The following is a 13,548-nucleotide window of genomic DNA, read 5'->3' as shown; positions in this document are numbered from 1 at the left end:
GTCTGGCGCTTTGATCTCAGCGGGCCGAATGTCTGCATCTCTTTACCCAAAGAGGAAAACCAAGATGTGTAGACATAAGGGGTTTTGTCTGGAGCCACACACAGCCGGTAAGTATCAGCAATGCTCAGAGCAGGCCTACCGGCCCCCGTACTGCTTGCTGTCTGTTTTACCCGGCTCTGCTCTTCCTCTAACTTCCTACTGCTAGAAGGAAGTTGCTTTCCATCAAATTGAGTCAAGTCTTCCCGGATTCCACCCCCCACGTCGGAAGGCTCACTGGCGGCCCCGGTGAGGGAAATTCAGCACCGAAGAGGAGCTTGGGCCGCTGCTAGCGGGGGCCCGTGGCAAAGACTCAGGGAAGTCACGCTCAAGATACTACTTTCACTCGGTAAGTATGCGCAAGCAGCCTTGGGCCTCGTCCATTTCCATCTTGCTAGCAGGGCCTAGAGTCCCTGGACACGTTGCAGAGGGGCTTCAAGGTCCCTGTGACGGGTTGGGCCAGGTTGGCCACGACTTCCAGTGGCCCTGTTCCCGAGCCGAAGTCTTCTCACCTGTGGACTAGGAAGAGGAGAGCATTACAAACTTGGGCCCGAGGGGGCTTCTCCTTCGAACCTGCCATCTCACTGGAGAGAAGACTGAGGCCCAGAGCAGCAAAGAGGCATTTGCAGGGTCCCAGGTTGCTGGTGATGGGGTTTGGATGGGAGTCCGGAGCTCCCGGCTCTGTCGTCCTGTGTCGCTATCGCTGCTGCCCCGTGGACGTGTGTGCCTGTGCTCCTTTCCTCTCTCCCGTCCCCTAGGACATGCACACAGATGAAAGTCACGGCCTTCCGGGTCCTGGCAGGCCTGAGTTAGAGTCTTGGCTCTGCTACTCATTCGGCGACCTCAGGAGGATCACCTGACCTCTGCGGGTTAACGACAGGAGACAGTGCGCTAAGGTGCGGAGAATACAATGAAAAAGTGACTTGAAAAGGCTCAACACGAAGCCCACCGCATAGCACGCACTCAATAAACGTTGGCCGTGTCTTTTATTTCTTATTTGCTCCTCTGAGTTCTTGCGAAACCTCTCTGCAATTCCCAAAGCCTCCGATACAACTTGTTTTCCCCAAACAACAGTTCTCTTGACGTATGTGTAGACGTGGGTCCCTCTGTGAAGCGCTTCCAAACCCTCTTTTGCAGCCTTTCATCCCGTGAACCCCTGAGGAATTGTCGGCCTGCATTTAACTTCTCCAGAAGCAAGACTCCGCTGATCGCTTTCTGGTGAACACAGCAATGAACTTGTCAAGGAACCAGCCAGGAGGGAGGAGGCGAGGCAGTGGGAGCGGGGGCAGGCAGGTGTGCAGCAGGCTGGGGGGGCTGGGGCCATCCATCTTGATTCTTTTCTCCATGTCCAAGTGTAAAGGGATTTGTGTCTACAAGGCTGTCTTCGCCAACCTCAGGGAAGAAGAGAAGGCATTTAATTTGAAAATTTTTACTCTGGCCACAGGGGAAGACTCGGGGGCAATTAGGGGTATTGTAATTTCTTACTAAGGTCAAAAAGGAATTGTGGGTAAAGTCCATGAGTCACCTTCCAACACAGGAAAAAAAAAAAGGCACTTTCTGACTGATTTGCTTTGGGTGAGCCTGTGTGCTCACACCCTTAATGATTTGGGTTGGGGGCCGGGGGGTGGAGCACAGGAGCACCTCCTTCCTGCCTCTGAAATGGTCACCTTTCTGGAAACCCAATAAAATTAATTCACAGCTCAGATTATTAATTCATCCTGGCGTGTGAATAATTCATCGTGGAAGGAGCCGTATCACATTTTCACAATTTGGAGCGCACGCCCTCTCCTGCTCTTGCCTTAGGAGAGACGGCTTCTCCCACCCACCTGCCCAAGTACACGAGGGACCAAGCACTCGGTCACCTACTCCTCAAGGACGTGAGAGCCCTGATCTCAGCCTGATACTCACTCCGAGCCCAGCAGCCAGAATGTATGCCGCTGCACTGACCCAAGGCGACCTGCTGAAGTCAGGAGGCTTCTTAATAACCGCGGGGACCTGCTTGCCAGGTTCGTGGCCGCACTAGGATGTAAAAGGAATCCCTGTTGTGACCAAGAGCCGCAGCCGATTACAATTTGGTCCTGCAGGAGGGCCTCGGTCGGGCTGCCCGTCAATTACACACTTCCCCGCACACCTCGAAGGCTGGATGCTCATGGCAGGGACGTTTCTCCACCAGTCTCCTGCGAGCAGGTGTCTCCATGCAGCTCCTGGGGAAGAGGCAAGAGGTGAGGCACTGCCAGTTGGCAGTCTTCAAGGAGCCAGGGTGGAAAGGTCTAAATGGGGCTGAAAGGGCGGACCTATGCCAGCCGACTGCATCTTGTTCTGTGTCCTCCACCTTGAGTGACTATGTCCCCGACATGCCCCCTTTCCGGGAAAATCGCAGAAACCTCAGACCACGCCTCATCCCCTTGAGTAACCTCCCGCTCACCCGTTCAAACTTCCCGATCAAAACATGCCTGGCGACCTGCGTCACAGGACTCCGACCCTTCCCCAGCCAATCGGCTGAGGCCACAGCCATTACCTCACCAACTGCCCCTAGACCCCAATAAAACCTTTGTGCTTTTGAAACTCACTCTCTCTCCCCAGCATCTCACCGCTGCGTCGGTGCAGATAAGGGACTGAGCTCGAACTAGCTCGAATAAAGGCTCTTTTGCTTTTGCATCAGACTCGGCTCCCTGGTGGTCTTTGGGGATGACGAATTCTGGGCATAACAGGGCCAAGGAAAGGATGAGCTGGTCTGGAAGCTTCTCCTTCAAACACGAATAAGGTGCCCACACTCAGGGCACGTTCTCACTGGATCAGAGGCTGCAGGGGACCCTGGGACACAAGCGGGAAGGCAGAGCTGCTCTTGGGAGGAATGGGGAATATGCCACCCACGGAGACACAGGCGGCAGGCAGGTTTATCTGCTGGGTTCTGGCTGGGCCTGAAATCGCACCTGGTCTGGTTGGCAAATAATGCCCGTATTTATCATCTCGCCAAGGCAGATGCTTACCCCAACTCTGTTCATTGGTCAATTGTGGTTTGATTCAAGGCCGGACTCCATGTTCCTGGTTGGGGACCTGGAAATGACTCGGACCCAGATCTTGTGCTCTCAAGCTAGAGAAGGATACCCGATAAATCTCGGGGGTGGCAGGGCCGTGCCAACAGAGAAGGCACTGGGCGAGCCAGGAGGCCAGGGGGGTGGCGCTGCAGGTGGGCCTCTCCCTCCATGATCATCACGCCGTCCCTCCCCCCTCACTGGGCATCAGCCGCTCTGGCCATTGGGCTCCTGCCCCAGGAACGCTGCCCAGCTCAGTCTCCCCACCACTGTGCACACGGCTGGCTTCTTCTCATCCTCTGAGCCATCCCGGTCACCTCAACAAGCTCCTGTTTGACTTCTTTCCTTCAGAGCACCAATCACAGAGTGACTGAAACAGAGAGTCACGTTTTCTCTCTGCCACCAGGCTCCAGGCTCCAGGCTCCAGGACGGCAAGGATCAAGACTGATCTATGCACCTGTAGCCTGTCCCATAGCACAGTTGTTTCTTAATAATGAATGCAAGGCAGACTCCCGAGGACAGCTGATAGAGCGGCGAAACCAAGTGGCCCCAGAAGGCTTAAGGAGACAGCCCTACTCCACCTGGGAAATCTGAGACAGCTTCATGGAGGAGGTGGCATTAAAGCCTTGGGGATTCTCTGGCTGTGAATTCCAGGAGGTCGTTGCACCTCACTTAGATGTCCAAAGAATACTACTCATTAATTCACAATAGGGGGCAGAATTCTGCAGTGACCAGACTATTTATGTACTTACCTGTGTGTCAAAAAACTTGGGACACACGGCAGCATTTAGTAGCTTTGCATTTGAGCCTGAATGAGTGCATGTTTGTTGGGAGGGAGCTTGGGAAGGGGGGTAAACGGGCGCAGACTATGGCAGAGCTTGGAGCATACCTCTCTCCCTCCCTTTCACAGCACTTCTTTCCAGAGACCGTAATATTTAGTCTTGCCAAATATTTGGTCAACCTCTCTTCTCGGGACAGTGCTGTTGGGGAGCAACATACGCTTGGCCTTCCGCCTTCCTCTTTTTCTAAAAAAAAAATTATTTGTTTATCTTGAGAGAGAGAAAGCGCGAGTCAGGGAGGAGCAGACAGAGGGTTGGGTGGGGGTGAGGGGAGAGAATCCCAAGCAGGCTCCACACTGTCGGCCCAGGGCCTGATGCGGAGCTCAAACCCATGAATCATGAGATCGTGACCTGAGCTGAAGTTGGACACTTAACCAACTTCACCACCTGGCCTTCTTACATATACACCTCTACCCACACCACGTCACACCCCCCTTCATATCCTAGACAGCAGTGGAAGAGTGTGGCCTGAGGCTTCTGGGCCTCAGTGTGCGAATGTGAGGCTTAGCGACTTAGCAGGTGTGGCCCCTCGACCTCACAGAGAAGGGCTGGGACGTCACAGAGATCACACAGGGTAGAGGCAAGCCTTCAGGCTTGCCTATACCCCTCTGAGGCGGGTGGTCATTGCCCTCTGGACCCCACTGCTGGCTGTTTCCTGGTGGCACCTCCCAGCACCCGTGTCACTCGTCGGGGCTGATAGCTGAGATCTGGGGGCAGAGGGCTGGCCTCGTGTCCAACCCCAGCTCTACCATTTTCCTGGTCCTGTGAAATTTCTGAATCTGGCTGCTTCATCTATAAAATGACAATTCCTTGAATGGGTTGCCCTGACTTCCAGAAATTGGCATCAAAAAATTTATGAACTTTCCTGTCTTAGAAACTAAATGAGATGATCGAAACCGGGGGTGGGGGTGGGGAGAGTGGAGAATGGGAAAAGCATCAAAATAGGAAAACAGCCAGTTTGTCTAATTGCAAAAATAAAAGAGGTGAAACAATACTCAAAATTCAGAGTGGGGGAGGGAAAGTGACCGTTGGCATTGTATGAAAGACCTTATTAGACCAATATAAGAATTTATGTATCAACTGTCTGAACGATTTCAAAGGCAAAGGCAAAGGCAAATGCACGATTTTCTATGAAGACAGAAATGGCCAAAATTAACTTTAAAGGTGAAAATTTTATCAGAGCAATATCCTGGAAAAAAACTGGGGGAAAAGTTAATAAATTATACTTTTAAACAATTTGTATCTTTGTTTTTTGTAATTAAAAATTATTTTAATGTTTATTTTTGAGAGAGAGAGTGAGAAGGAGGGGCAGAGAGCAAGGGAGACACAGAATCCAAAGCAGGTTCCAGACTCCGAGCTGTCAGCACAGAGCCCGAGGAGGGGCTCGAACTCACAAACTGCGAGATCATGACCTGAGCCGAAGTCAGACACTTAACCAACTGAGCCACCGGGGTGCCCCAATTTGCATTTTCGTTAAAAAAAAAAGCAACAGACTCAAATAGAAGCAAACTCCCTATATTTCTTGGTTTCCCATCTGGAGATCTAGTAAGAAGGTGATAGTTTTATAGGGGAGTAACGTTACCCCCAGGTATGCAGTTGAGGCTAAGGGAACCGAGCTGGCCAGAGTGGCCATCTCTGAAGAAATAACCCTTGGGCTGCTCCCATCCACTATAGACCACTAGCAATGGCCTGCTGGGAAGGAAGCTCCCGTCTGCTGAGTCCCCAAGATCAGGCACATTAAATAGCTTTGTATAAACGCCCAGGAGTGTCTCTCCCTCTGGAAACAAATACACAAATCCCACTTGAGGTCTGCGATGGAGGAGACATCTTCCCAAAGCAAAGATAAGCCCCACTCAGGAGAGATGGTCATACAAGGCAGCTCTCAGACATGCAAGTGTCACTGTTTGTTTGTTTTTTCTCAGAATTTCAAGGAATAGATCATTACCAAGCTATGTAAACTATTTCAGATGTTAAAAAAAAAAAAAAAAGATGAAACACTACCAATTCATTTTATAAGCTAGAATACCACGTTTGGCAAAGATAATATACAAAAAAGAGATCTACAGGATAATATCACAGGGAATTTACATGTAAAGGTTCAAAATGAAGTATGTATATGTATCAAATCTCAGGAGGATATTAAAAGGATAATGCACTTTGATTAGGTAGGGTATAATCTGGGAATGGAAGGTTTAAAATCTATTAGCATAATTTATCAAGATAAAAATAATAAGAGAAAACATGATTGCACCTTTACAGTCCTATTAAAATATATTTACATAAAAATTTCTGAAAAGAAAAATTGCTGAACAGGATTTCATCAAAACAAAAACACTTCTGTTCTTCAAAAAACACCAACTGAGAAAACGGAAAGATGAACCCACAGACAGGAAAAATATATATGCAGGTCGTATATCTGACAAAGGATGTGTATACAGAACAAAGACCAAACACTTTTACAACTCAATAAGAAGGAAAACAGCCCAGATAAAAAATAGACAAAATATTGGAACAGACGTCTCCCCAGAGAAGATATGTAAATGGCCAATTAGCACATGAAAACAGGCTCGCCATCATTGGTATTAAGGAAATGCAAACTAAAGTCAAAATGAGCTATCAGGACCCACCCTCTGGAATGGCTATGGCCAAAAGGACCCACGATGCCAAATGTTGCAAAACTGTGGAGGAACTGGAACCTTCTCACATTGCTTTCAGAATACAAGTGGTACAACCACTTTGGAAAATAGCCTGACAGTTTCCTCATCAAGTGAAAGGTATACCTACACCACAGACCAACAGTTCTGCTCCTGGCGATCTACCCAGGTGAAATGAAAACATGTTCATGCAGAGTCTCAGCAAGGTGGTTCATAGCAACATTTAAAATAGGTTGCAACTGGAAGCAGCTCAAATGTCCATCAACTAGTAGAGAGACAAATGAATGGGGTGCATTTGCACAAAGGAATACTATGTAACAACAAAAAAGAAATGAATGTCTGGTGGAGGGGTGGAGCAACCCCCCAAAAGCATTCCAAAGCAAAGCTTTTAAATCTCTCAAAAGGGTTCTGCTAAGTGAAAGAGGTCAGACAGCAGACACAAAAGACTATGTATCACGTGATCCCAATTACCTGCCGCACCTCGAAAAGAGACAGCCGATGAGTGTTTGCCTTGGGGCTGGGTGGGAACAGAGTGTGCCTTTGGGGAGTGATAGAAATGTTCTAAACTGGATTCTGGCGCTAAGTTCCCAGCTGTAAAAATTTACTAAAACGTATCCAACCTTACACTTAAAATCGGTGACTTTTATGGTATGTAAATTATACTCCAACAAAGCTACCTTTTAAAGTTTCTGAAAGGGCATACGGCAAATTGATAAGTTGTTATCTGAGTGATAGAACCAAAGTAATTTGTTTTAATTCTTGAGTGTCTCTGCTTTCCCCTCTCAATCAGCATGTACTACCTTTGTAATATTCAAGAATTTCCGCACAGAGAACACAGTGAGAGTTACATGAGATAATGTTCCTTGTAGTTCTTTGCACAGAGTGGGTGCTCAACAAATAGAATGTTCTGTCTTTATTAAAAAAATCCCCTCTGCATAGGGCCACACCCCAGGCAGCCAGCTCTCTGGTCCTCCCCATAAGTCCCAGCCTCAAGGCCACCTGGGTGACATGATGCCTGAGTCAGTGCCCTTCGGAGGGCAAGTCCCACTGGACGCCAGGTCTGCTGGAGGCTCTATCATTGCTCTTCCAGGGCTCGCCTGTCCCAGGCTTTCTTCCCCCAGTGAGCCCGGGCTCCCACCGCTCATTCCCCAGCCAGTCATACCATTCCGGCTGAGTGAGCAGCATTGTTTGCCTCCGGAAGTTACAATGTCGCAACAAGTAGAGGTTTCCAGATTCTGCAAGTAGAGTGAGGTCCATGTAGCTGCAAAATAGAAGAAGAAATTGCCAGCAACTTTCGATCACTCACCTCAGGGGAATGGGATGGAGAACCAGTACCCGGATTTGTAAGGGCTGCTGGTGGCAAATCCCAAAGGGTAGGTTCTGAAGTCAGGCGATCCTGTCGCTGACTTGAGCAGGTCCTGAGCATCTCTCGGCATCTGTGTCTTCATCACCCTGCCAAGTTTTTGCGAAAATAATTTTAGAAAAAGGGAAAGTGCATTGTCTGTTGCAACACGCTGCCCAAGTTGTGAGCTGTCCTTGCTCTAACTGCTCCTGACCGTGCAGGTTCTAGTTCAGGCTGGGCCGAACCCACCCATCATGGGAACTATCCACAAAAAGGGCTCTCCTACGAGGCAGCACATTTGGAGTCGCTGGGGGAAAGAGTGGGGAGCAGGATAGGCGAGTCCAACAGGAGGGTTCTAGCCAAAAGGAATATCATCAAAATCCCGAAACTGGGCCGGGATGGAATAGTGCCGACTGGATGTATCCTCCTGCTGTGAACAAGTAGGAAAATGGAACAAATGTAGGGAACAGTTCTTTCCAAACATGGGGCACAAGGCAGCACAGGATTGTGATCCTTGAGAGAAGAGCAACAGAATGGGGGGACCCTGCAATGAACCCAGCCTTCCGTGTGGTCACCCCGGCTTTCTGCCTAGAGGCAAGCTCTAGACAGCGGGCATGAGAAAGGTGGGGGAGTCCAACTCGCAGTCATGCTGGGTCGAAAGGGTAGAAACGGGAGTTTGGGAAAGCTGAAATGGCTAGAAGTTACAGCACGTGTTTCTGGAACAAAGAAAAAGAGTTGCAGGAATCTGCGGAGGAGGCCGTTTGGGTCTTGATGAGTGTGGGGCTTTGCTTACATAGCACGAAACTCCAAAAAATCAGGCAAACAGTCACTGGGAAGTTGTAAGCTGGACAATTCCCGGCACTTACACAAGGCGGCGAGATGTCTGAACACGGATGACAAGAAAGGTGAGTCCTCACTGGTCACCTGGGCATTTGGTGGGGCCTCAGAGGGGTCACCCTTGAATATTCCAGCCCTAGAGTATGAAAGCTGCTCCAGCCCAGCCCTAGCAAATCTCAGAAACAGGCTGCAAGTGATCAAATAATGCACAAGGAGCCTAAATGCCTTCCTGGACAAAATCTAACTTCCTTCAGAGGAAGACAACAAAATCCAGATAATCAACATAAAATTCACCGTGTCTGTCAGCCGCTAAAAATTACCAGACATGCCACGGAGCAAAGAGAAGCAGATCGTAAGGCAGAAACACCTGTCAATAGGAAGACATGAGATACAGCAGAAACTCTGGAACTGGCAGACAAGGATGTGGGAACAACTGTCATGTTAAAGCACTTAAAGGAAAATAGGGACTCAAGGCGAAGGGGAGTGGAAGATAAGGAAGAGGACATACAGACCAGGGATTAAAAAGAAATACGGCATCCGAGATGAATATTTCACTGCATGGGATCAGCAGTGGATCAGATACCGGAAGGGAAAAGATCAGCGAATTTGAAGGCTTAGCAAACGAAGTTACCCACATGAAACACAGATCCCGAAGGCTCAGCAGAGCCTCAGTCAGCTACGGGACGGTACCAAAGAGCCAAGCACGAACGTAAAAGGGAGGGAGGCAGAAAAGTACTTAGCAAAAACAGTGGCTGAACGTTTTTAAATCTGATAAAAATTTATAAGCCCACAGACCCTGAAACACTCAACAAACTCCACGGAAAAGAAACACAAAGGAAACCGAATGACAATACATCATCATCCAGATGCTGGAAAAAAAAAAATAAAGAAAAATCGCAAAGCAGCCAGAATAAAAACGATGTGCTGCTTCCCAGAGCAACCCAAGCCTGCAATCATTTGGGGGGAGTGAGTAGAGAGGGGGGCTAGGAGGAGGAAGGCCAGATCTCACCAGCCCAGGGCAGCTGGTGGTTGGGAAACAGCTCTTGGATCAGAGCACACCCACACGGGGGACGGGCTTTTGTTGTTAATTTTTCTCTTGTTCTCACCCTGAGTTTGTCGTTTCAGAAGCACGGATGCTCCCTCTAAAGAAAGAAAGAAAAATCTTCATCCTCTCTATCAGCCACCCCCGCCCCCCCTCCCAGAAGACACTTATCAGGGAGCTGGCTGCTCTCCAAATTTCCCTGCCTGGCTCACCGCTCTTAAAATACCCTCGGTCACAGACGCTTCTAGAATGTGAGCTGACCTGGAACACTTTGCGGCAAGGGCAACAAAGCTTTCAAGTGGTTTCCTGGAACAAGAAAAAAAGAGAGAGAGTGAGAGAGCGAGAGAGAGAGGTTTTTGAAAATTAGACTTAGCAGATCACGCAAGAGGCACAGAACAGAGAGGTTGATCTTGGAAACAATGCCCACTGCCTGCATCTTGTGTCTCTTTGAATCCTGTGTTTTCACCTGTGAAATGGGGACCACGGCAGCCACCTGATAGGGGACATGCGAGGAGGAATCTAGATTCTATCTGCAAACTGGGGGGCCCAGGGTGCGCAAACAGTGAACCCACAGTATGTGCAGCCCCATTTTCATGTTCTAGAGCCTGGTTCTCTTCAGAAGTGCTTGACCCCAACGTCAGTGGCACCTGGGCCTCAAAAGGATCCCACCGCGAATCGCAGAGAGTCACCACCCAGGCGTGTGACAATGACGAAATGTGTTCCCGTTTGCAAAGCGCCCAGCATAGCCTCCAGGCATCATAGGGGTACAATTCTCGAAGGTTGCTTCCTCCAGCCTCCTCTCCTGGAGGAATTGCTGAGAATTCACAAAGTCACCTCCAGTTGATTCTCACATCACACAAGTGGCTTGCCATTCTGCCTTCCTATGTCCTCCTATTTCCCCTTGACCGACCCCCGCCAAGCTCCCTTCCAGAGGAGCCGTGAAATTCAAAAGGGAGAATAACCCTCTGTGTCGATTAGCAAGATGGCAGCACAGAGCAAAGGCATCTTCTCATCGGGCATCCCTGACGGCATCATTGCCCTGATTGGCTGCTTCCTGTCCATCTCCCTTCTCGTGTTGACGCATGTCTCCCATCTGGTACCCAATAAACTACCCAGTTTCCAGAGTCATAATGCCAGATTGCCAAGGGTCAGGCGAGGAACCCAGAACAACCCACTGGGTCCAACAGGAGACACTCTAGTAAACATCCTCGTGTGGGCAAGAGGCTGGCACCTGACGCTGGGTACCCAACAGACGTTTCAGGGGTGTGACCTCACATCCCATTGACCCACCTTCGATTTCAGCCTCCTGAGTGGTCCCTGACTGTGCCGGAGAGAGGGACAGAGATCACTCAGCCTGCACAGAGACAAGAAGAGAGAACTGCCATCCCCGGTGGCAAGCCTCCCATCAGTGGGGCCAGGGCCCGTGAAGAGATACCCCTGCTTCTCAGCCTTCCCTCAGACAGCTCAGAGGCATCCTCTGTGCTTCTCCCAAGTCTTGGTGAAACTGGACCCTCCACCAGTGACCCCACTAAAGCACCTGTCCACCTTACTCTCCCTGCTCATCCGTCCCTGCTTCCCGAGATCACCTCCCAGATAAACCACTGGCACCCTGGTCCTTGAATCAGCATCTGCTTTCGGGGGAGTGCAAACCAAAACAGCATGCAAACCTTTTTAAGAACAGCCCTTGGCCCCACGATATATAGTGTATGTGGCAGACAAGAGCAGGCACTATGGGCCCCAACCTTGGTTCTGGGAGGTTCAGGCAGAGCCTCTGTTCCCGTGTCTATAAAATGGGTGTTTGCAAAGGCTCCTGTCACCCCTAAAGTTTTGAGTCTTAAGAGCTGGTGCTTCTGGACACTGCCCCGGACACTGAAGTCCCTTCTTAGGGCTCAGGGCTCAGGTCTCAGCCACCCTTCTGCAGCAGAGCATCTCTCCAGCTTGCTGATGACGCTGCTGTCCGATCCGCTCTCAGGACCTGTGGCCCCTGCAGAGACGGAGCGAAAGCTGAGCATCCAATGTGCAGCCTACAGCAGGCTGTTTTAAGTCTGCACTGAGGCCATGCTTTGCAAAGGTCGGTTGTGGCCCGGGGCAGTGGCTGTGCTCTGGAGCACATTAAGGTCACTCCAGACATTAAGGTCCCAGACATTAAGGTCACCCCACTCAGCAAACCTCACCCTCCACACCCGGCTCATTTTCAGGCTAATGGCACTGGGACACGTTCATGCTGCACAGGAGACAGTGGCTTCGTCATGGCCCCAGTGGTAAGAGTATTGGGTTCCAGGCCTACCTCTGACTCATTCAGTCACTCATTCACTCACTCATGCCTTCATTCATTCAACTAGTATCTACTTAAAAATCTAGTTTCTTCCAGCCACTCTAGAGGATCTGGGTATGTAGCAAAGAATAGCTTCTGCTCACAGGAGTCAATCTCCCAGGGGGCAAGACAGACAAATGGAGAGTGGCAGTATAGTAGAGGGTGGTGAGTGAGGAGGAGGGGTAAGGGGTCAACGCTTCCTGAGCCAACAGACCAGTGAGGGATCTGAGCTGCTCTCCACTATCTAGGGTACAAACTTCACAGACATGGTCCCGAAGGTCCCTCGGAGTGGCCCCGGTTGCTAGCAGCTAGCAGCTACAGCCAGCTCAATGACAGGTTCATGGACCGGCCCCTCCCTTCCCGTTCCACTCTAGGCTGTCTGCTCACCCCGCGATCATTCCCCAAATAAAATACCTGCATGCAAGCCAGTTGAGGGGACTGAGACTGGGGAGGGGTGGGACAAGTCAAGAGAGGGAGGGCAGGGAGAAGTCTTGGAGGAAGTAACTCCTGAATCCTGAGCAGGAGTAGTGGCTAAGTGAAGAAGGAGATGAGCAGGGGTCCCCATTCCTGACCGAGGGGCTGAGCCACGAGCAAAGCCATAGCTGTAGGAGAGAACAGGGTGCCTTCCATGAGCTAAGAGTGGCTCCCTCGGGGGAGGAGAGCTGTGAGAGGTGACACTGGATGAGTGGGCAAGTGCTGACATGAAGACCTTGAACACCAGCCGGGGGACTTCATTCTGGGGGCACAGAGGGGTGGTGGAGACGAGAACACAGGCACAGCCTTCCTGCACAGTGTGCCTGTCTGTGCCTAACCTGCCACCATGCTAACCAGGAGCCATGCCCCGTCACAAAAGCTCGCGGAGGGAGCTCCTCGTGTCTCCCCAGGTCCAGGTGAAGGAACCGAGGCACAGAGAGGTGAGGTCACCTGCCTATGGGCGCATAGCAAATAAGCGATGGAGACAGTCTGCAGGTGTAGGCAGAGGGCCCCAAGGGCCTCCTTCGGCCCCCTCACACACGGCACTCGGCCCAGATCAGGGGCTCTCGGCTGGGCGTGGTTTTGCACGCAGGGGCTATATGGCAAAGTCTGGAGACATTTTTGGTCACAGCTAGGGAAGGAGGGTGCTGCTGGCGACTAGTGGGGAGAGGCCGGGAGAGATGCTCCTCTCTCCGCTCCACCTCCTCTCGCGGCGAGGGCTGAACGGCAGGAGGGCAGGACCCAGGGGAAGACAAGGGGAGGCAGGAGGAAGCCTACCAGCCAGCGGGGGAAAAGATAAAACCCTGCCGCATGTGGTGTGCCCAGTGCTTCCACGACCGTGGTGGAGCTGGCAGGGGCGTGTTCCTGTTCATGAACGAAGCGCATTTAATCATTCAGCACAAGGGATGTGACAGACAGAAGGTTTCTTGCGCGGACCCGGGGTACACGCAGCAGCCGGGAGCAGGAGCGTGCTCG

At 50.8% G+C, this 13,548-nt stretch overlaps 1 long non-coding RNA gene across 1 annotated transcript; it reads right to left on the bottom strand.

The window, feature by feature from the left end:
• Positions 1 to 310: 310 nt before the first annotated feature.
• Positions 311 to 4,657, bottom strand: LOC132684598 (uncharacterized). Its single transcript, XR_009612743.3, has 4 exons — positions 4,262 to 4,657; positions 3,961 to 4,096; positions 1,945 to 2,237; positions 311 to 1,428 (listed from the first exon to the last, which is right to left on the bottom strand). It is a non-coding gene; the product is annotated as an uncharacterized LOC132684598 (long non-coding RNA).
• Positions 4,658 to 13,548: the final 8,891 nt, after the last annotated feature.

This window comes from Panthera onca, chromosome D2 (assembly GCF_046562875.1).
Source record: "Panthera onca isolate mPanOnc1 chromosome D2, mPanOnc1 haplotype 2, whole genome shotgun sequence".
Taxonomy (NCBI): Eukaryota; Metazoa; Chordata; class Mammalia; order Carnivora; family Felidae; genus Panthera; species Panthera onca.
Note: the sequence above shows the minus strand (reverse complement) of the source record. Positions and strands in the feature narration are given on the sequence as shown.